Here is a 22,488-nt window from a genome sequence, read left to right as displayed (position 1 = left end):
AGGAGTCCTGGGGGCTTATTTACAAGGGTTGAGTGAGCGCCTGTGTGGAGCTGCGACTTTTTGTGCTATTTAGGATTTAGCATCGCTGGCTTCCCTCTGATCACCACTAGTTATAGTAGGAACCATTGTGTGTGGAGTCACTCGCTGAAGTTGTCAAAACTGCAATCACTTGAAGGTTGTGGAACATGCAGGCTTTTATAAAGGTCTCAAAGCTTTGTGTTGCCTTGCCCTGCTGTTTCCATTATGTTTCACGCGTAAAACCTTGGTAAATATCAAAATAACCCCCTGGATATGGAGGATGGACCTTTTCAGTACAGGCCACAATTCTTAGGGATTTCCTGCTCAGCTATTTCCTCTTCCCGCTCCACACAGCCTTCTGGGAAGCAGATGAAGTCTGGTTGTTCAGCAAATAAAAGCCGCTACTTTCCCACCGCCTGCCTGGTTTCTTGGTCAATCAATCAGGGAATTGTGAAGCGCACTACTCACCCAAGACGGTCTCAAAGCGCAGGGTGGGAGGGGGGTGCAGCTCCGGGTCAGTCAAAGAGCCAGGTCGTGAGGCTCTTCCTGAAGGTGTGCAGAGTGGGGCACATCTGATGTTGATAGGGAGCTCGTTCTAGGACTTCCACCCGTTCTTGCTCTGTGGATGCGAAGTCGGCACAGTGGAGGTTTCTCTTGGGTAGGTAGAAGGAGATTCTTTCGTTGAGATATTGGGTTCCGGTGTTGTGGAGGGATTTGTAGGCGTTTGTGAGTATCTTGAGGGTTACTCTCTTCTCGATGGGGAGCCAGTGGAGGTGTCGCAGGTGTTGGATGATGGGTTCATGTCGAGGGATGCTGAAGATGAGTCTAGCTGCGGTGTTCTGTATGGTCTTTAGCTTGCAGAGCAGGGATTTGTTGATTCCGGCAAAGAGGGCGTTTCCATAGTCCAATCTGCTGGTTATGAGTGCATGGGTGACGGTCTTTCTGGATTCGGGGGGATCCATTTGAAGGTCTTGCGAAGGATGTAGAGGGTCTTGAAATAGGTGGAGATGACGGTGTCGATCTGTCAGTTCATAGTGAGGGAGGAGTAGAGTATGATGCTGAGGTTCTGGGTGTGGTCCGTGGGGTTTGGGGGCAGCTGAGGGCGGTGGGCCACCAGGTGTTGTCCCATGCAGAGGGGGAGGGTCCAAGGACGAGGACTTCTGTTTTTTCCGAGCTGCGCTTCAGGCAGCTGCTGCTCATCCAGGATGTGACTTCCTTCATTCCTTCCTTGAAGCTGAGTCTGGTGGTGTGTGGGTCCTTGGTGAGGGAGAGGCTGAGATGGGTGTCATGGGCATAGGATACTATGCTGAGTCCATGCTGTCTGACGATGGCAGTGAGGGGGGCCATGTAGATGTTGAAGAGATTGAGGCTGAGCGATGACCCTGGGGCACTCCGCGGTTGATTTATGTGGGTTCTGAGAAGAAGGGCGTGAGTCTGATTCTTTGGGTTCTGGCGGTGAGGAAGGAGTGGAGCCAGTCGAGGGAAGCTCCCTGTATGCCTGCGCCGTGGAGTCTGTCGGTGAGAGTGCGGTGAGAGACGGTGTCGAAGACTGCAGAGAGGTCATACAGGATCAGGGCCGCGGTGTGGCCTTGGTCTAAAAGGTTGTGGATGTCGTCTGTGGCAGCGAGTATGGTGGTCTTGGTGCTGTGGTTGCTGCAGAATCTGGATTGGGAGGAGTCGAGGATGGAGTTCTCTTCGATGAAGTTCATTGGTTGGGCATTGATGATCTTTGCTGTGACTTTGGCCGTGAAGGGGTTGTATCTAGTAGCCATCTTCAGTGACAAGGTGCCAACATCACTATACTACACTTCCGCTTTATGCTTAACTTTATACTGCATATTTCAGTGCCGGCGGAGGCAGTCTGTAAACTTTGTACTTGTTAATGTCTCACATCAGAGTGTTGGGAGTGTACAAAACCGAACTTATCTGATCTGTTTTGTCGGTCACATGCAGACGCAATGTTTCATAACTGCATCTCCTCATTAGCGGCGTGCACTGCTGCCAAAACATTTACATTAAATTGGGATCCCCACCCTCCCCTGTTCATGAAGTCCATAATCTAGTTGTAGTTTTTGATGCCTCTTTTTCTTTTGTTCCTCACCGTGTGTTGCTGGCTGGCATATGCTTATTCGGGCTCCTGAAGATCTTTCCACTAGCGTAACAAAAATTGAGAGGGCCCCCCGCAAACTATATATACTACGCACAGGCGAGGAATCATTCGCGCGTGGGCGGAGCACAGCCGTTATGACGAGCCCAGCTCGTCATGAGCACAGCTCCACTGTGCCTCATGACGAGCTGGGCCGGTGATGAGCATGCAAGCGGTTAAACAGTCGTAGACACCGTCAGATAAAACTCCAAGCTTCTCGTTTTATTGATGGCGTTCACAATTTTACTACCAATCATCTCCCATCCCTTCTGCTGTCAGGATATTTGGAGAAAGTGATACGGAATAAGCGAGCCCCAATGTCTCCCTGTGTCTTACTAAGACAGAGAACATAGAATGACCCGGTGCCCCCTGCAAATAGCAGTAGGGCAGCATTAGTCGCCCCATGGACAGGAGCCAAAGCAGAGAGACCCTTGTCTCTTTTAACAGGATGAGGGTGCCAGTAACATCGTCTAGGGGTGCCTAGAGTGGCAACCTATAAAGCATCACGAGGCGAGGGATCAGCCTCTTCTTTCACTCCACTGTGCACCGCCAATATACCTCGGTGGGATTTCTTACATCTGAAAAAGGTGGCTTCCCAAAATTTGGACTATTTACTGAACTTGCACTTTGTCATGGTGTTATTTTGTGTGGGAACTGGATAGGCAGGAGAAGGGACTGACCTGCTTGTGGTCCTGGACCTCTCTGCCCTACCCTGGGATGCCTACAGTTGAACATTTTGGGGGTTTTGCCTGGTGACAGGACAGGTACCCCAGCAGGGAAGGGGCGCTATGTGGTGCCCTGGTGTATGTGACTCTGCAGACATTGCCCATCCCTCTGAGTGATGGAGGGGAAGCTGCCACTAAGTTATGCCCTGGATGCTCTTGGTTGAGGGTGTGGTCGATGGATATGGAAAAGGGCCTGCTGGCACTTTTACATTCCAAAGTGTTGCCAACAGTTGTACAATCTTTGAGTTGTTTTACTGATCTCACGCCTTGCATTCTCATAACTATGTCTTTGGCTTATCTGATGTCCTTTGATCTCTTAACAATAATGTATGCTTAACTATGGTCATTATTGCTCACTGATGTGATGTGACTATGTGAAGAAAAGGCCACATCCTTAGTTAAACAGCATTAATGGCACTTGTCTATCTCCTTGGGAGTCATTTCATTGGGGGGCAGCAAGTTGCATGTTGGGGAGCACTATAAATCCTCTGCCAAAGACATCAGTGGAGGTATAAAACGGAAAGGAAGAAGCTAATCAAACACGAAAGGAGGAGCATCGTGAAGAAACAAATGCCACAAGCAGTAACCCTACTTTCGGGGTTTCTGGGGCGGAGCTTGGACGGTCATTGACACAGAGCTAGCTGCCTCGGTTTGCCCTTAGCCCAGCGTTAATTTTAACCATACTTTTTGTGCTTTACTGCTTTTAATACAAACTTGCTCAATTTGTTTTTACTCACCATGCTGCTACTCGCACATTAGCACTTCCTCATTCCTGACCACGCCCGCACCTCAGTCCACCGCGGGATATCCCCGATTGCTGAGGAGGGTGCTGGCGTGTCAGATTTTCTGCAGCTCTGATTGATGGGTGTTTCGGGGGCGGAGCTTGGATGGTCGTTGACAGAGAGCTAGCTGCTTACTTAAAACCGATGCCTTCCCTCTCGTGCAGCGGATGCGCACAGTCACAAGTGTGCTGGTAACATTTTATAAGTCTCGGTTTGCCCTTAGCCCAGCGTTAATTTTAAACATACTTTTTGTGCTTTACTGCTTTTAATACAAACTTGCTCAATTTGTTTTCACTCACCTTGCTGCTGCTCGCACATTAGCACTTCCTCATTCCTGACCACGCCCACACCTCGGTCCACCGCGGGGTTCCCTGATTGCTGTGGAGGGTACTGGTGTGTCAGATCTTCTGCATCTCTGATTGATAGGGTTTTCGGGGGTGGAGCTTGGATGGTCATTGACACAGAGCTAGCTGCCTACTTAAAACCGATGCCTATCCTCTTGCGCAGCGGACATGCCGCTGGCACGCCGAAGACGCGCCTAAGGCAAGCTCGTCTGCGCCCGTCCGCGCCGGACCAGGACCAGGGGCCACGACCCCTTGTCCGAGTGGGACGCACAGACTTGTTTATTCATCAAGCCAACTAATGGCTTATCGCCCCCCCCTCCATGATTGCACATTATTACTTCTAGGCAACAGGAAGGAAATCTGCCTATGCTGTGGTCTCTCACTCAACACAACCCAGAGACCCTCAACCTCTCTAAAGAGCTACATAAATTATAATAAACCTTCCACACCAACTATAAAGGAATTCTTTTTCCTCAGCATTAATTGCCGGTCCCTCCCGAAGCATAAAACCTAAATTTTCGAACTTCTGGTCAATGACCAACCTGATGCCTTATTCCTCACGGGAACATGGCTGCATGAGAGTTCCGGCCCAGATGTAGCTGCCACCCTGCCCCCTAACTACGCTATAGTCAGGAAGGACAGGGGCCACAAAATAGGTGCGGGCATAGCCATCATTTTTAAAAAGAATTTCCAGTGTAAATTCGAGCCTTTAACTTTTACGAATTGTGAAGCAGCATTATTAAAATGACCTTAACCCCAAATTTTACCCTCTCTGGAATACTTGTATACCGCCCCCCGGGCCTTCCTTTCCTAGGGCCTCATCCTTTCCCAGCCTTATAATCCCCCTACTCATGAGCTCCGCCAATTTCTCAATCCTGGGCGATCTAAACTTACACCTGGATGACCCAGTATGTAAAATAAGCACAAATTTCATCTCTGATTTGGCTGGCGTAAACATAAACCTACTCAATTCTGGCCCCATGCATGAGGCAGGCCACTTACTAGATCCTATCCTCTCCAACCTACCCAGCATTTGCTGCTCCTCTGTGCTCCCCCTATGTTGGTCGGACCATTTTATCACCAGGATCAATCTGGTACCCCCTGACAAATCTGTGTTCGCTACTGCTACCTTAAGGACATTAACAAGAGATTGGAAAAAACTTGACCTGACTGCCTTAAACAAAATTGTGTGCACTAACATGCCCATCACCAAACATAGGGTGAATATGCTTTCTGACATTGTGCGAAAATGGCTCCTCGATGCCATAGACATTTGTCTTCCTCTTTCTAAAAAAAGGATCAGTAATCATCGCCCCCCTGTGCCATGGTTTACTGACACTCTCAAAATAGAGAAAGCCAAATGTAAAGCGTTGGAATGTAGATGGAGAAGGAATTATGCTCCAGAGTCTAAAATTATCTATAAAAATGTTTACCACAATCTCTGCAAATCTGCCCGTGGAGAGTATGTTTCAACAACTATCTCTGATGCCCTGAACTGCTCAAAAACACATTTTAGTATGGTAAAGGAGCTCGCTGATTCTGCCACATTAGCTGGTTCCACCACACTCAATAAACGACAATGCGAGGACCTTGCATCCTTCTTCATCCAGAAAGTCGGAAAAATTTACTTGGAGCACGCGATGCGACAACCCCCCTTCTGTGCAACCTGCTAGCTCCCCACAAACCGTATCTGCATTACCCATTGCATACTCTACCCATCCTGGCGAGGACATGGGGCCATGCGCCCACCCTAACAACCTGGACACTTGGCCCCTACTAAATGCATCCTACTTTAAAAGACTCCTAGATAGTGTCAAATCTGGATCACCTAAGGTCCCCCTGCCTATCTCTGTGCTCAAGCAGCTTGAATTACCATCTCTGCTTGCCATTATAGACCTTTTAAATACCTCCCTACTGGAAGCCACAGTTCCTCAAGACTGGAAGTACGCCATGTTGATCCCACTCCTAAAAAAAGCCAACGCCGACCACGATTTACCCTCCAATTATCGACCTATCTCCTTACTACTGACTTTTTCCAAAATCTTAGAGAAACACATCCACTCTCAGCTCTCGAATTTCGTCAAAACTAATAAACTCCTTCACCCATCACAATCTGGCTTCAGAGCTGGTTTTTCTACAGAAACAACTTTACTGGGGGTAACGGAAAGGCTGCAGCGTCATCTGGACACTGGTGATATTGTCGCCCTCATTCTACTTGACCTAAGCGCGGCTTTCGACACGATATCCCACACCATACTAGTAAAAACGTTAAGATCTCTAGGCATCAGTGGCCCAGCCTTGAACTGGCTCATTTCTTTTCTCACCAACCGTACTTTTCAAATCTTTTCCCCTATATCCAGCTCCGCCATCCATCCCTCACCCTACGGGGTATCATAGGGCTCTATCCTTAGCCCTTTACTCTTCAAACTTTACGTGAGACCCTTAGCCGATGTCACGGAAGAGGCAGGGCTGTCCCTGTTTTCCTACGCTGACGACTCCCAGATAATTTTTTGTCTCTCCATGGGGAGTGCGGCCGGGCCACCCCCCTGCAGCTTGGCTTGGGTAAAATTGCATCATGGATGCAGAATAACTACCTTAAGCTCAACGGAGAGAAAACAGAGGTCCTGATCCTTGGAAAAAACAAAGATCTCTGGGGCCCACAACACTGGCCCGGTGAAATGGGAGTACTCCTTCAGCCCTCTAGTCAAGTCCGCAACTTAGGTGTCATCATCGATGACTCGCTCACCATGCACCATCAGGCATTCAAGGTAACCGCAACTTGCTTTACCATCCTGAAGTGGCTAAAAAAGATCATCTGAATGCTGCCCGAGTCCACTCAGAGAACAGTAGTCCAGGCTCTTATTACCTCGAGACTGGATTACTGCAATGTTCTCTGCCTCGGATCCAACAAGGAAGTGACTCACAGGCTGCAGATGGTGCAGAACTCTGCAGCAAGACTACTCTGCAGAGTCCCTAGAGCTACCTCTGTCTCTAGTCATCTGCGGGACCTACATTGGCTCAGGGTGGAGAACCGAATCAAGTTCAAAGCCCTGAGCTACATGTTCAAAATCAAAACTGGAGTTATCCCTCAATATCTGTGTTCTCTGGTCAGCCCCTATGTGCCTTCCCGGTGCCTTTGCTCATCCACTCAAGAGAAATTCTCTGTGCCCAGAATCAAATTATCTCGGATGGGAGGCAGATCATTTACATACCTCGGTTCCTCACTATGGAACTCACTTCCCACAGCCATTCGAAAGAAACAGTATACACACTATTTCGCAAATCCCTTAAGAATTGGCTTTTTAACCAGTAACCTAATAAGCTGCGATACATTCTTCTGATCTGCTCCGGCGCTGGGAAACCCTTTTTGGGTAGCTGCCGCGCCTTACAAATTTAATAATAATAATAATAATAACCCTAAAGGAAAGATGTGGCCTTAACATGAAATATCAAGGCATTGAAATAACTCAGGTAACGGTGAGGAAACAGAATCTTTATTTGTGATCAAAACTGATGAGGGCGCGTCTCGAATACAAATAACAACAGTCACAATCGTCAATGTTCTATGGGACGCACTCTAACAGGAGGGAGCGCGGTGGGGAAGGCAGAGGGTATTAAGGGGGCAAACAGGATGTAAGACGCATAAAAGCAGAATGAAAGGAGCATAACATGTAACACATCCTTCCCCTTCAAAAACACAATAAGTTATTCTTGAAGAAACCTTCATGAATGAGTTCTTGATCTGATGACATCTTAACAATGTCAGCAATAGATCCTTTATCAATTCCATTTTGTTCAGGTGTATTAGACCTGTCAGCTTTATGGGGATCCTACCCTCAAACGTTTTGCCTTACTCTTCCATTTTTGCTCATCTTGCTTTTGTTGGTCTTTGAACTCTGAGCACTTTACCACTGCTAATCTGTGCTAAAGTGTATGTTCTTACTCCCTAAAACATGGAAACATTGGCTTACATCAATTGGCACATTTAATGTATTTATTAGTCCTTAGTGAAGTGGTACTACATGTACAGAGGGCCTGTAAATGAAATGCAACTTGTGGGTGTACAGCACTCATTGTGGCACACACTTAAGTAGCCTTTTAAACATGTCTGAGGCCTGCCATTGCAGACTGTGTGTGCATATTTTAAACTGCCATTTTGACCTGGCAAAAAAACCTTTTGCCAGGCCTAAACCTCCCTTTTTAATACATATATCTCATCCCTGGGGTAAGGCCCTAAACAGCCCAAAGGTGAGGGTGCATTGTATTTTAAAAGTAGGACATGTACTTTTAGGTTTTCCATGTATTGGTGGTGATAAAATCCTGAATTTTTTACTATTGTGAGGCCTACCACACCCACAAGATAATATTCGGTTAACTTATTACATTTAATAAGTTATAACGTTCAGTTGGGAGCAGGTAGTAATTTCAATTTTGGAGTCTAAAGAATTGTAATTTAAAGCCCGATTTAATGCTAAATTTGGATTTTAAGTTACAATTCTGAAAATGCTGCTTTAGGAAAGTTGGTATTTTCTTTTCATATTTTCACAGAGTTATATATAGCGAGAACTTGGCCCGAATCGGGTATCAGAGCACTTTACATAGCACCAGTTGCATTACACATTCATTTTTGTTAGGCACGGGGAGATTACGTGATTTGCCCAGAATCACAGGATGTTCAGTGTCATTGCCGAGACTTGAACCCAGTTCCCCAGATTTGAGGTCGACCGCCCTAGCCGTTAGACCAACTCCTCTCCCCATTTCTTTCTAACCATTTGGTCTTTGTGTATTGCACCCAGACTGTGAGACAAAGGGGGGATTGGCGTTAGCAAGATGGGCCATTTCTGACTTGATAGGAGGGTGGAACTGTCACCTACCCCACTGCAAATTGCAAAGGCTCTGACTGAGCACACTCACAAAAGGTTTGACACTAGTCTTTTGTGGCCACGGCAGGTAGGCAGGAAATACCAAACACCTCTAGTGGTGGAAACCTACCAAACGTTTTTCTTCCTCAAAATGGGCACCGGGTATAAATATTGGACCCTCAGACCCAACTCTTCAGTACAGCTCTGCACCTATGTATACTACAGAAGAAGGACTGCCATGCTGCTCTGCTGCCAGAAGGACAGCTACCCCGCTGCCCCGTTACTCTGCTGCCCTGCTATCTGCTGCCTTAATTGCTGGGAAGGAAGACTGGACCTGTACGCTTCACCACAGGCTGAAGTGACTCCAAGAGTCAGTTGACTGACCTCCTGTTAGGAGCTACAGAGCCATTACAAGCTTCAGAGGCCTCCCTGCAGCTGCCCAGCTGACCTACTGCCTCGACCTACTGCCTGGACCTGCTTGAGCTCTGCTGGTCGCTTCTGGAGTGAATTCCTGATCCCCAAAAGGTGCCCCTAAGATCCTGGACCCTTGGTGTGTCTTCATTCGAACTCTCCTTCAAAGAAAGGACAAATGCTGAATTTTTGGGCTCTCCGTGACCATGAATGGGCCTGTTCTCACCAAGATCTTGCCGCCTGCGCTGCCTGCTAACATGAAGCTCCGATGAACCCGACTCTTTGCACCACAGCGATAACCCGAGACACCAGGCAGCACGAGATCTGCACTTTGTGCTACAGTATTAGTAGCTCGTGGTAACCTCCAACATGAATCTCCAACAACAGCCATCCGCGACGCCTGACAGGATTCTCGCACAAGAGCGACGACCGTCCGTGACGCCTAACTTGCTCTTCGCACTACAGCAAGGACCAACAGCAATGATCTCCTTGTTCCTCGTGGCTCCACTGTGAATTGAATGCTCTGTGAGTTGCCCCTTCTAAGCCATGGTTTACTCCCACGCTGCGGAGTCTTAAGCACATCTGTAAAGTTGCGGAGAGGACTTGGCGATCCGGTGGATATCAGCACCATGATAAAGCGATTCTTAGATCCAAACAAAAACTCTATTATAGAGCGATAGGGGAGGCCAAGGGTCTGTATTACGCAGCCCGTTTTGAGCGTGCCAATAACAACAGTAAGGAGATCTTCACCATAGTGCAGAGTTTCCTAGCTCCTAGTGCTCAGGTGGCAGTTGCCCCTGTCTCGGAAACCTGGTGCAACACTTTGGCATCTTTTTTTAAGGATAAAATTATTAGCCTCCAGGAGACATTTCGGCCTTCGAGGAGGTCTGCCAGTCCTGAGCGGGTTTCTTCCCTGCCTAGGGCTTCTCCGATCTCTAGCTTTTCTGAGTTCTGCCCGATTGACTTGACAGGCTCCCTTAGAATTCTTAAAGCCTTCAAGTCTGGCTCGCCGAATGACCCGTGCGCTGCTAGGTTACTCTCGGATGTGGCAGATTCCATCAACGTAGAGGTTAATCTCCTGATTAATCATTCATTAAGGGATGCGCATGTGCCCATGGCATGGAAACATGCTTTAATTTTGCCACTTCTCAAAAAATCATCCCTTGATCCCTTGCTCCCAGAAAACTATCGTCCCATCTCGCTTCTGCCTAGTTTGTCCAAAGTTTGCGAGAAGGCGGTCACGTTCCAACTGACTAATTTTGTCGAGGGAGTAGGTGTGCTTCATCCGGCGCAATCTGGATTCCGTGCCTCCTACAGTACCGAATCTGCCCTGTTGGAGGTGTCCGAGTCGATTCGGGAGTGTTTGGATGCCGGCGGGAGAGCGGCACTGATACTGCTTGATCTCTCGGTGGCGTTCGACACGGTGCCTCATGCCATGCTCCTCGACCGCCTCGCGGATATTGGAGTTTCTGGGAATGCTCTGTTCTGGATCAGTTCCTTTTTGGAGAGAAGGATGCAGCAGGTTTGGCTCCCTCCGTATGCCTCGGTCCCCTTGAGGGTTACCACGGGGGTTCCGCAGGGGTCGTCACTTAGCCCTCTGCTATTTAACATCTATATGACTCTGCTGATTTTCTTGGCGGAGTCTCTGGGGGCTAAAGTGATGGCCTACGCGGATGACACCCAACTGCTGTTCACCTGAAATAAAGAAGAAGACTCGGTGGTTAGATCTCATCAGTGTCTGTCCTCTGTCTTTCAGTGGTTGGCCAATGCTCAGCTGAAATGCAATGAGGCAAAGTCGGAGGTCCTGTTGTTCGGCCTTTTCTCTCCTGAGTTTAGAGTAAGACTCTGGCCCTCGGGCTTTCCATGCCCCCCAGTGATTAACGGGGACGTTAAAAATCTCGGCGTCTGGTTCGATGAGAACCTGAACTTTGCTTTTCATGTAAAAAAACTTGCTGGCACATGTTTTGGGCTACTGAGGAGTCTGAAGAAGTTTCTTCCCTTGCTGCCATACAGGGACAGAGAGACGGTGGTGCATGCACTGGTTCTCTCCCGCCTGGATTACGCTAATGCCCTCCTGGTGGGCAGCCCGGGCTACCTTGTAAAGAAATTGCAGGTGGTCCAAAATTCGGCAGCCAGACTTCTAGGCGGCCTCCTCCCCTGGCATAGTGCTCGGGCTCAACTTCGGTCACTTCATTGGCTTCCCGTGGAATCACGCCTCAAATTCAAAATGCTGTCTATCGTGCAACAGGCCCTTTATGGTCTTGGCCCCAAGTATCTGCAGGATAGATTCTCCTTTTATATTCCTAGGAGACAGTTGAGGTCGTCCTCTTTGCTGCTGATGCAGACCCCCAAATTTAAGCGTCAACGGCTGGGGGGCAACTCGTTTGCCCGTAGAGCCTGCCTCGCCTGGAACTCTCTTCCCCTGACTCTGAGGGCTATCTGTGATCCTCGTCTGTTTAGAAAGTCCTTGAAGACTCTGCTGTTTTGAGGGACATCTGTGTTTTTGGCCGTTTTTCTGTTGATAGCGCCGGGACACTTCCGAGTAGCTGCGCGCTGAATAAATCAAATAACATAACATAACATGCTGGACTTTTGAAGGTAACTCTTTCAGTGGGACTGATCTTGTCCATGTATCCGGCCTACACACCATCATGGTCGGCCTGAACTTACAATTTTCCCCCGGTCTAGCACAACCAGATGACTGCAAGTGGCACTTTGTGCTTTTAGGTGCTATACCTAAAAACAACTTTAAAATGTCATTTCCCCAGTCCCACTGGTTAATTTCTGTTCTTTTGGCATCATTTTATTTATTAAATTGTACTCTATTTTTATAAATTGGTGTGGGATATCTCTTGTTTTAGTTTTCACTTTATTACTGTTTGTATGCTACATAAATACTTAACATAGCGTCTCTAAGAAAAGTCTGACTGCTTTTGTAACAAGCTACCAGATGGTTAAACACAGGTTCATTTACTGACTTTCGTGGTTCTCTGTGACTAGGATTGTGGTTGTTGTTGATTGAAACAGGCTTCCAGCCCCTTCAACCAAAAAATCCCCAATTTCCTACACCAAACAATGTAGGAGGATGTCTTTTCTTCTTTCTCCAGACATTTAGGTCCTGTTTTTTGTCGGTCAGAAAGCCTCCGACCAACATCAAAGGTTTCAATTCTGACCTCCTAATTTCAATCTAGGCAGTCGGAATTGAAACCGGCCGGTCTGTCCGCTGGATTTCAACGAGCTCATGGAGCCCGTCGGCAACTTGGAACTAGCACCTGATCCCTATAGGATGGCATTTCTGCTGTCGGTATTACTATGTCGGTTTCCAACAGGCTTTCCATGTCAGGCTTTCTGACATAGAAAGCCTGTCAGAAAGCTACTTTCTTGGCCCTAGCAGAGCCCCCTTCTCCCTGCGGCCTCCGTTATGATGTCAGCCTGGTGTCAAATAAGTAAGAGACGCAGTGAAAACTTCTTGCTTACCGAGAACAGGGGTACTAACATCCAGACATCAAATAATAAGGATGTCCGTAGAGGTGTCAGCCGACACCATAGACTCACATCCGTGGATTGTGGTCTGCAAGTGAAATGGAACATTGCTTAGTCATGTGCCAATTGTGTAAACAATCATGTGTAGAGGAGATACTGACATAGTATCTACATACCTGCGTAAGGAAACCGATTTTGGTCTTCACCAGCCGGTGGAATTAAGATGGGGGGGCCGCCAAGGCGATCCAAACAACTGTAAGTGACATAAAATGAGGTAGGGGACTTATCAGTATAGTGCAAATCACCATAAGTCGCATGGTGTTAAAAACGGATACAAAAGTGCACACCAGAGGAGGCAATATCACCGAAGCCTTGAACTACAAAGAGTGCAGTTGAATACCCACCCTGGATGCTGTGAACAGGGGCCTCAACGAACACGAGGAAACATGTAAACAGATGCATCAATGCTCCATTGAGAACCTAAATCTGATTCCCAAGCAAGTTCCACTTTAGTTTTGTCTCGTTCTGGATTTGTAGCATAGAAGAATTTATAAGTTAGTGAAGCTTTTGGAATTAGAACTAGTAACTTAAGGAGTGAATCTTGAATACTAGGAGTTTCATCTGAAGGAAGGGAGTAAAAAATACTCAGAATTAACTCCATTAGTATGGAAAATGTATGCAAGAAGGAACGAGGACAGTTAAATGTAGCCTGAAAATCAGGAATAGAAGAAGGGGAAGATCCATAGACTGGATCGGTAACCCAGGTAATACCTTTAGCTCTCCATGAGGCCCAGCACAGAGGCCTGTTATTTATCGTGATGAGACTATTATACCATAAGGGAGAATGTAAAAAGGTGTTCCTAGTTAGACATTTTTGCTGAAAATAAGGTCTAAGTAAAGAGCAAGTGTGTTTAAATAATGGGAGGGGTGTGAAGGCATTTTTGGCAGAGCAGAAAGGAACTGCCTTAGTCGAGAAAGGAATAAATAAGTGCTATTCAATATTAACCCATAAAGGAGTGAAGGGTGAGGATTCCGTGTGAAGCCAATGAGATGCTTGCTTTAAGGTAAAAGCTTTATTATATAAATGAAAGTCTGGGAAATTTACCCCACCGACAAGTCTCGGCTTTCTAAGGTGAAATAAAGAAATTCTGGATTGTTTATTTTTCCATAAAAATTTGGAAAGAAGTGAGTCAATTCTTTAAAAAGTGACAGGGATACGTAAAGGAATCATTGAGAAATAGTATAGTAAAATAGGAGTAATCATCCTCTTTATGGAGTCAAGACGACCCCACCAGGAGAGAAAGAGGGGGTTCCAGGATGAGATAAGCTTGGAGATACGATCTGAAGTTATATTCATGTTCAATTTAACCGAGTTAGAGATAGAGTTGGAAAACCAAATACCAAGATATTTAATTTTAGAGCTGTTGCAATGGAAGCCAGTAGAATCAAATTGTTGTTTAAGACAACATTTTGTTATTGGGAGAACTTCAGTTTTATCAGAATTGATCTTATATCCTGATACCACTGAGAAATCAGCAATTTCTTGTAATAATGAAGGAATAGAAGAATCTGGATTTGAAATGAAAAGCAAGATATCGTCTGCATATGCAGATAATTTCAGATGTCGATCTCCATATGGGAATCCAGAAATAGAAGAATTTTGACAGATACGGGAGAGAAAAGGTTCTAGAGAAAGAACAAACAGGAGGGTGGATAATTGACAACCCTGCCTAACTCCTCGGTAGAGTGAAAAATACTGCGAGGTTTGGCCGTTTACAATGGTAGAAGCAGAGGGAGTAGAATAGAGAAGAGAAATAAGGGAAATGAATTTAGCACCGAAACCATGCCATTGAAGAGATTTAAATAAAAAGGACCAGTCTACTCTATCAAAGGCCTTTTCTGCATCAATGGAAATCGCCGCAAGAAGAAAGGATAAAGAGGGAGCTTTATACATTAAAAAATAGACGTGAATTATCAGAAGTGAGTCGACCCTTTACAAATCCACATTGTTCAGGAGCTATTAAATGGGGTGGAAGGATTCTAGACGCATAGCTAAAAGTTTAGCAAAAATCTTATAATCTACATTTACCAGTGAGATGGGGCGGTAATTTTTGCAGAGTTTGGGATCCTTGCCTTCCCTATGAATGAGACAAATAGAGGCTTCTAAAAAGATACCGGTCGCTGCACCGGTAGAGCAGAAATGTTGGAAAAGATTAAAATGTTTTGGTAGTAGTAAATTAGAAAAATTAAGATAAAATTCTACAGAAAAACCATCAGGGCCTGGAGATTTATTTTTCTTTAAAGAATTTAAGGAGGAAGAGATTTCCTGTGGAGAAAGATCTGTGTCTAAACAGGCAAAATCTAAATCGGAGGCGGAAGGAGGGGGGACAGAGCTAAGATAGTCATTTATAAGTGAGTCGGTGGGAGGCGATTCAGGAGTATATAAAGTACTATAAAATTTTGTGAATTCAGTTAGTATATCTTTATCTTTGAAGAGGTGTTTGCTATCATTAGATTGAATAGACTCAATGAATGTTTTCTCTTTTCTAGATTTTAAATATTTAGCAAGGAGTGACCCCGTTTTGTTGCGACCCTCATAATATCTGGCACCACTACGAAGCATAGTGAAGGAGGCCTTATCCGTAGAAATGTTGTTAAATTCCATCTTAGCTTTAATTAGTTGCTGTAGAGTAGTGTCTGAAGAAGAAGTGTAAAACTGATGCTCTAAAAGCTTAATGGAAGATAATAGAGTTTTATGTTTATTGGAGGATAATTTCCTTTTCTTAGACACAAAGTCTATAATAAACCCATGAGCAGCGGCTGTGAAGCTATCCCAAACCAGAACAGGAGACACAGAGGTATTTTCATTAATAGAGAAGAATTCTTCTGCAAAAGAAATGAAAGAAGAGGAGAATACTGGGTCTTGTAAAAAATAATTGTTAAACCTCCATCTAGAAATTTTGGAGTAAGGGAGATGTAAGTCAAGGTCAACAATTACTGGAGCATGATCAGAAATCAAAATGGGTTCAATCGAGGAGGACACAAGATTTTGAGCTAATGATTTAGAAAGAAAATTATAATCAATCTGGGATAAGGATCCATGAGGTGGAGAAAAAAAGGAAAATTGTGACAGGTCTGGATTGCATAATCTCCAGGCATCAACCAATTGAGTCTGTGTAATTGTGTTGAGAAATTGTTTGTGTGTTTTGTGTGGAATAAAACGTACCAAGGATCTGTGATCAACAAAAGGGTCTAAAACTTGATTGCAATCCCCTCCGAGTATAAAAAACTCATCTTTATTTTGAAAAAACTTGTCTGTAACAGTAGGCCAAAAAGAGGAATCTGCTGAGTTGGACCATAAAGGTTAAACACAGTAAGAGGAATATTGTTGACTAAAAGTTTAACTAGAATCCACCTGCGTCAATATCTTGCGTAACAACAGTGCATTTCAATTTCTTGTGACATACAATTACACCCCATTCTTCTTTGTGTTAGTGGGGGAAACCAGTACTGAACCAACTCAACTACGTTTAAGTTTGAGAGCTTCAGCCTCGGATAAATGTGTTTCTTGCAACAAAGCTAAATTCGGTTTATATGAGGCTAAGTGTGAAAGAATTCTCTGCCTCCTAATAGGGTTATTGAAACTTTTTACATTCCATGTGATTATTCTGAATGAAAGAAATTCATATTAGGTCAACAACAATTCGATTTTAAACAAAAAATGGAATTCAATATAGAATGATAAACAAGCATTCAAAAATTGGAAAAGAGTAGACGTAAGAAATACGGTGAGATGATATAGAATGAGTAAAAGTAAGAAGATAAGTGTGGGATAAAGAAGAGTTAAGAAAATAGCAAAATCCAGCAATAGCAATAAAAAGAGGAATAAAAAGCAGTAAAGAAAGGTAAGATAAGAGAAGAAATAGAGAGAATCAAGCAACAATATGTAAGAGAAGAGTGTGATTGTTAGAGAATAAGAAGGAAAAGGAAAAGGAGAGAAAGGGAAAGATAGAGGAAAGACAAGCAGAGACAGTACATATCCAAAAAGGATGACTGATAAAACATACCTGAGGGGATCAAAGGGAGATACATCGGGGCAAGGACGACACATAAAAAGACGAACCACCCAAACCCAAGACATCTGGATCGCATCGGAACGGGGGAGGAAAAGGATAAGGACCTTACGGGTTGATAAGACATAAACAAACCTATAGGGAAACGCAAAGGAAATAATTAACATTGAAAGGATACAAAGAAAACTGAACATATGGTAAACACATGACAATATATATAAAAATCATGAACCACTAATGCTATTTAGAACGAATAACTTTTAGAGAAAAGAAATAAACCACATAGTAAACAATTCTAAGTCAATAGTAGAAACAACTAAGAGCAAAACTATGCCATGACTGTAAAAATGCCTAAGAAGTTAGAATATGAGGAATGCAGGAAAGTCAACCATTGGGAAGACCAGCGGTGTCCATGGCACTTGCAGTATGAGTGTAAATACATTTCTTAAGTTCCGCGGGATCTTGAAAGGACCGAGTCTGATTTTGTATGTCACCTTGAAAATGCAGGGATGAAAAAAACCATATCGAGCACCAAGAGATCGCAGAGGGGTTCGAAGATTAAGGAACTCCTTTTATTCTTGTTGCTGTTACATTAGATACTTCTTGGGAAATGTACACCCTCTGACCAAGCCAAGAAATTTGTCATTTGGCTCTAGCTGCTGAGAGAATTGAAAGAAGGTCAGTAAACTTCAAAAAGAGAATAATGACTCCTCTTGGCTTTGCAGGAGATGTAGAAATCGACATGCGTGGACCCAATCTGTGAGCTCTCTGAATACTGAGAGATGTAGAGGAAGGCATATCCAAGAGTTTCGGCAAGAAGCAGGAAAAGAAGGCGACAGGATCCTCACCCTCTAGGGCTTCAGGGAGTCCGTAAATACGTAGATTATTCCTTCTATTCCTGTTTTCAAATCCTCTGTGTGAAGCCGGAGGTCACGAACCTCCTTCTCTAAGGAAGAAAGTCTCTGAGAAGTAGCTTGTACCATGGTGAGTTGCTGCTCTACTGAGGATACCCTGTTCTCCATTATAGACAACTTCTCCTCCAAGAGTTGCATTTTACTGTTAGTCTCCTCTACAAAAGGGCGTAAAGCTCAAATTTCTTCCAGTAATATTTCTAATGAGATAGAAGTTGACGATTTGTCAGGAGAAGGAGGATCATGCTTTAGACGTTTAGAGGATGATAAAGGTGGTGAGAATTTTGTAGCAGTCGATTGTGACAAAGTAGAATGATTAGAAGCAACATCTGCCATCTTTTCTTCGTTATGGGGTGAAATAGGTTTTGAAGAAGAAGTTGGTGATAACGAAGAAGGATGATTTTTAGGTATAAACACAAATTGTGTTTTATGCAACCTTCCCATATATAGAAGATATACAGATAGCACATATAAAGTAATGTGTAACCAGTAAAGCAATTGTAGCCTATAGTCCTCACAGAAAGATTCATGAAAAATAGGCACTTGAGATATCAAAATGCTTCGCAGAAGAAGAAACTTATTTCGTTGTGATTGTGAACATTGACGTCAAATGAAAATGATCCTGAGTTACATCACGAGAAGAGGCAACAATGAAAATACGATGAAAGTGAGTCACACATAAAAAATTAGAGATATCCAACTATGAGGCGGTGCTGGGAAGTTGTAACAAATAAAAGGAAGGCTGTCTTCTGAAGAGAGTAAGCTCCTAAAAACGGTGGTGCTGATTGAGTGTCGCAGAACTGTCGCAGCAAGGATTGTGTTTAAAAGGAGCGAATTTTAAGAGTTATTGATGTTGAGACAATTTAAGAGCATGGACCTCTGCCTACTCTTAAAAAATGAAAAAAAGCTTTTGATTTCTCTTTTTTAAACGGATCCTGTTTTCCTTTACGGAGAACAGGCTGCATTAAAAAAAAAAGATTGCTTTATTTAGAAGCAATCACAGACATGGTGGTCTGCTTACATCAGCTGACCACCATCCCTGTGATTTTAGCAATTCCTAAAGGGTCGCAAATTGAGACCTACCTCATTAATATTCATGAGCTAGGTAGATTTGCGACTCACTAGGAATCGCTAAATGAAAGTCTATGAGTTTCATACATGAGGAATAGTGATTTCCTAATTGCGATTCGCAAACAATCACAATTAGTTAATCGCTTTTCCTAATATTGATACATCTGGCCCCATGTCACTTATTAGGGAAAGAGAATTTATCTTTAAGGGATTTGGCAAGGATGATTGGACTTTTGTCCTCATCAATTCAAGCCATTCTCAAAGGTCAATTGTATTATTGTGTGTTATAGAGAGTGAAAATAACAGGTTTGTGAAAGGGTTTATGGTGACAAGATTGTTTTGTCAATGGAGGTGCGAGAAGAGTTGAGTTGGTGACTAGAGAATTTGGAGGCGTGGAACAACTGAGAAATATTTGGATGTGGATCACATTTTGTTTTGGAAACAGATGTCAGTCTGCATGACTGGTTTGCATGCATGGGAACTCAGGGGAAAGGGGGATGTTGATTAGGACTGAAGAAGAAACAACATACAAACTGTTTTGAGTTGGCGGCAGGTTTGGATGCTTTGAGAAGCTTCAGAGACATTTTGAAATTGCTGCAAAGAGTTGCATTAGAAGGCTTGATTAATTATTCTAGCCCTGTGTTACTCATAGTACGGCCCGCTGGCTGCCAGCAGCCCGGCTGGCCTTCCTTGGCAACCCGCGGACCTTGTTGGTAATGTACTCATGGCCCCCCAGAGAGAGAGTGAGAGAGAGTGGAGAGAGAGCAAGTGGAGAGAGAGCAGAGAGAGACAGTGGAGAGAGAGAGAGTGGAGAGAGACAGAGTAGAGAGAGTGGAGAGAGAGAGAGTGGGAAGAGAGTAGAGAGAGAGAGTGACTGAGAGACTGAGATACTGAGAGACTGACTGACTGGGAGAGAGACTGACAGAGGGAGAGAGACTGACTGACTGAGAGAGAGTGACTGAGAGAGAGAGAGAGAGAGACTGACTGATAGAGAGAGAGAGAGACTGTCTGACAGAGAGAGAGAGAGACTGACAGAGAGAGACGGACTGACAGAGACTGACTGACTGAATGACTGAGAGAGAGACTGACTGACTGACTGAGTGAGAGACTGACTGACAGAGAGAGAGAGAGAGACTGACTGAGAGAGAGAGACTGACTGACTGAGAGAGGCTGACAGAGAGCGAGAGAGATAGAGACTGACTGATAGAGAGAGAGAGAGACTGTCTGACAGAGAGAGAGAGAGACTGACAGAGAGAGACGGACTGACAGAGACTGACTGACTGAATAACTGAGAGAGAGACTGACTGACTGACTGAGTGAGAGACTAAGTGACAGAGAAAGAGACTGACTGACTAACTGAGGGAGAGAGAGACTGACACTGAGAGAGAGAGACTGACTGAGGGAGAGAGAGACTGTCTGTGAGAGAGACTGACAGAGAGAGAGAGACTGAATGAGAGAGAGAGACTGACAGAGAAAGAGAGACTGAGAGAGAGACTGACTGACAGAGAGAGACTGGCTGACAGAGAGAGACTGACAGAGAGACTGACTGACTGAGAGAGACTGACAGAGAGAGACTGACAGAGAGAGACTGACTTAGAGAGACTGACAGTGAGAGACTGACTGACAGAGACTGACTGACATAGAGAGCCTGACTGACAGAGAGAGACAGACTGACTGACAGAGAGAGACTGCCTGACAGAGAGAGAGAGACTGACTGAGAGAGAGACTGACTGAGACTGGCTGACTGAAAGACTAGGAGAGAGAGACTGACTGAGAGTGAGACTGACTGACAGAGAGAGAGAGAGAGGCTGACTGACTGAGAGAGAGAGAGAGAGAGAGAGATAGAGACTGACTGACTGAGAGAGAGAGACTGACTGACTTAGAGAGAGAGGGACTATGATGGAATTAGGGTCAAAGAGTGTATGAAGCTATGCAATGCCTCTTAAGATTGCTATTGTCTGCTAATAAAAATGTACTATCAAAATGAGCTCTTTGTAGTTACATCTGCTTTTGAAATACAGCATTGTCGCATTGTCTAATGTTTTGAAACAGGTTTGATTGTTTTTTACTCTAGCCCCACCCCCCATACTAATCCCACCCCCTACTGACCTCAAACCTACCGGTGGGGCCCTCGGCCACAAACCACACTGTAAATTTTTGCCCCGAAAAGAAAGTTTGTGAGTACCCATGTTCTAGCCTAATGAATTCTGGATGCTCTCTTCATATTAACTGGAGAATCACCATTCTTTTCCCATGACTTCTTGGGTTAGGAAGGGCCCACATCATCTGAGAATGAATGAATTGGAACTGCCTGGGTGCCACCATTGCAGTAAAAGCCATGAACCCAAAACTCCCACCTTTTCCACGTTGGAACTGCCGGCAGAACCTAGACAGCAGAAGTCCTAATAGAGTACCATGATGAGATCGAAGCACATGCCAACCTGTGGATGGCCAAATAGGCCCCGAACATGTAATCAACTGTCACTAAGGGCGAGTCATGACATCAACTTTACAAAAACATGACTGCAGTGACTGGTTTATTATCCCAGTACCACCATTCAGCTACTGTTACTCTTCTTTAAAAAAACATACCCTATGGCAGAACCCTCTGCAATCACCCCTGCAATGGCCCAAAATGCACCAGATATGAGCCAGATGCTCACGGTGGAGCCAAGTGCCCTTGGTCACTTCCTTGTACTTTTTGTCTTCTCAGGCACCATCCCAGGAGCTCAACTAATGTGCAAGTCTTCTATGTGGGCATTGAGTTCATCACTTTGAATCATGCTTTTACATTGCTCTTTCCTTGCTAGCCACAGGCATCTGCTGCTCAACTTCAAAAGCCCTTACAGCGGAGAGGCCTCAACTTATTTATGATTTCGTAGTTCAAAGCAGACTTATCCAGATTCCTCAGCTGTCTAATATAATTGATTCCATTCTAGAGTTTGGAAAGTCATAAAAAGCTCCCAATCGCTCTGCTGTCTTTCGATATTCCCATCTTCCTGCTCTGGCCCACTTCTTCAAGCATACATGTCACCTGGCTCCCTGCCATGTTGGCTCAGGCCCAGCTTTGATGCTATCCATTTCCTCTGCAGTCCTTCACTTGCACTCCAGTCTGAAGTTACTCATTAAAAGTAACACGCTACGAGGGAGGGAAGCAGGAAGCTGGGACACCAGACTGACCCCATGTGACCTGTGTTCACAGAGGTCAAAGTATAAAAGAACAAGTATTGCCAAAGCCAAGAGGTTTCGCCTGCGAGAACTATTGGATTTTTAGCCATGCCATACAGCATTGCAGCTGCTGTGCAGCAGGGCTAAAAATAAATAAGCATAGGCAAGCCAATGGGTCTCGCAATTAAGACCTATTGAGTTTGCCAATGATTTCTAGCCATGCCGCACAGCACAGTGGCTGTTGTGACCCATGACTAAAAATAGAAAAGCCCTATGTGCCTAGAGAATAAAGAAAGAAGAGCGTCTTTTTACTTTTTATTTACTTTTCTGAGATAAATTGGTAAATAAAAAGCAGTGAAAAAAACAATTTGTAAAGATTTTTGCACTTTAAAAACAAGAACAAATGGGGAGTGGCTTGTGATCGGAAGAGGGTGAGAGGCAAAGCAGGAGATGGTTGGATGGGGCTGTGCAATCAGCATGGAGGGTAGGGGAAA

Source organism: Triturus cristatus, chromosome 3_2 (assembly GCF_964204655.1).
Source record: "Triturus cristatus chromosome 3_2, aTriCri1.1, whole genome shotgun sequence".
NCBI lineage: Eukaryota > Metazoa > Chordata > Amphibia > Caudata > Salamandridae > Triturus > Triturus cristatus.
Note: the sequence above shows the minus strand (reverse complement) of the source record.